Genomic DNA, 1,800 nt, shown 5'->3' with positions numbered 1-1,800 from the left:
AGGCCTTCATGTTCTATCACTAAGTAATTCCGCTTTGTCGGTTATAGTCTGCGACTTGCATAATAGACTAGTCGAAACCACCCCACCTCATCCTATTGCATTAGAACACTTCCAGTCACTCCATCCGAGGCATCCATGAACACATGGAAAGTCTTCTCCCAATCTATAGGGATCAAGATAGGTGCCCGGGAAAGTTGTACCTTTAACTGGCTGATACGCCTTCTCGCATTCTGTGGACCATACAAAATTTTTGGGCTCCACATGCACGAAAGCATTTAGGGATATGGCCATGTGAGCCAAAAATTAGAGGTGGTGACCATGCCATCTTATCTATTCCACGAACTGCAGGCATTCTTTCGGGTTAGTTGGTGTTGGCACCTGCATGATTGTTGCCACCTTATCAGGTTCCACCACTATTCCTTTAGTGTTGTGATCACATGCCCCATCAGGCGACCACTTTGGACTACAAATACACACTTCATTGGATTCAAGCTAAAAGACACTACTCTGCAGCATTGAAAACATAGCCACAAGATGATCCAAGTGATTGGAATTGGTTTCAAACATGCTAAGGTCATCTAGCCATGATTGGTCACACTGCCCCCTCAAGCCCATTAACCAACCCCATTGGCATGCAGACCTTGTATCTACCTCATTGCACCAATAGCGTATTGATTAAGGGACCAATTTTGCTTGACCTTTGCATATCACAAATAGGGTCTTCCCAAAAGGAAGTTGTACTTTGACCGAGGTGCCTCCATATTGAACGTTTTGAATGAAACTATAAAATCAATTCTCGCAACCTCCATGCACACATCTCGCAACATAGTGAACTCCTGCTATTCCTGATCTTCTAGTGTGGACTCCTCTAGGCATCTAGAGGTACGCAACTGTTCATTTTTTGTCTGCAAGGTGATGGTGAGCATGGATGATTTTTTCAAGTTAGTTTCATTAAGAAGCTAAACTTTTATATTGGTGTTGAAAGTTTGCATACCCTAATAAAAATAAACATTTGAAAGATTCGCCAAGATTTGAATCTTTAATGCCAAAAAATTTAAAGTTTCGCCAGCATTTACATTGTTTACTTCAAAATTCAAAAGAGAATATATAAAAGTGTACTAAATCCTATCAATATTATGAAACTAAAAGAACAAGCTCGATAAAATTTCGCCAAGATCTTATATTTATATATAAGCATAGCTTCGATAAAAACATCCATGATGGTGAGGGTTTGCTCCTATGAGAGGAGGTCCTGGAGCATCTATATTTGGTGCTTGCATCCCTCACTATGCCTTGCATATGTTTCCTTGGTCTGTTTCAGAGTCATTCCTCCATTGTTCTGAGGCTCGATTCTGCCTTGTCTAACTAGTCCATCATGGTTTAAACTAGGGATTTGCTTGCAACAAGGAGCTCATCCTTGACATTTATAATAGTCACCTCTAGGTCCTCGACCTTTCCCCTGTATTCTTAGGCTTTATTTAGGATAGTTTCCCCGATAGCCTATGCGGTGATCATGAGTGTGTGGCTTTCACATGCCCTGACTTGAGCCTACAGTAGAGGGGAGGATAGTTGGGTGGCAGGCTCTTCCTTTGCTGCAAAATGGTGTGAAGTACCTGAGGGAATTGGGCCATGGCATCCAGTAATTGGAGCTCCATAATGCCTTTGACAATTATTCGACAAACATCATGCTGTAACCTCCAAGCACTCAATACTCAGGTGCACAACAAAAATTTAAGGCTTCTGTGAGCCCTGCTAATGGAGAGGATGAGGAGCCACCGGTCACAAAGGAAGATGGCTGTT

This window comes from Dipteris shenzhenensis, chromosome 24, assembly GCF_047967505.1.
Source record: "Dipteris shenzhenensis isolate YYH24624 ecotype China chromosome 24, Dip_SZ_1.0, whole genome shotgun sequence".
NCBI classification, from domain to species: domain Eukaryota; kingdom Viridiplantae; phylum Streptophyta; class Polypodiopsida; order Gleicheniales; family Dipteridaceae; genus Dipteris; species Dipteris shenzhenensis.
Note: the sequence above shows the minus strand (reverse complement) of the source record.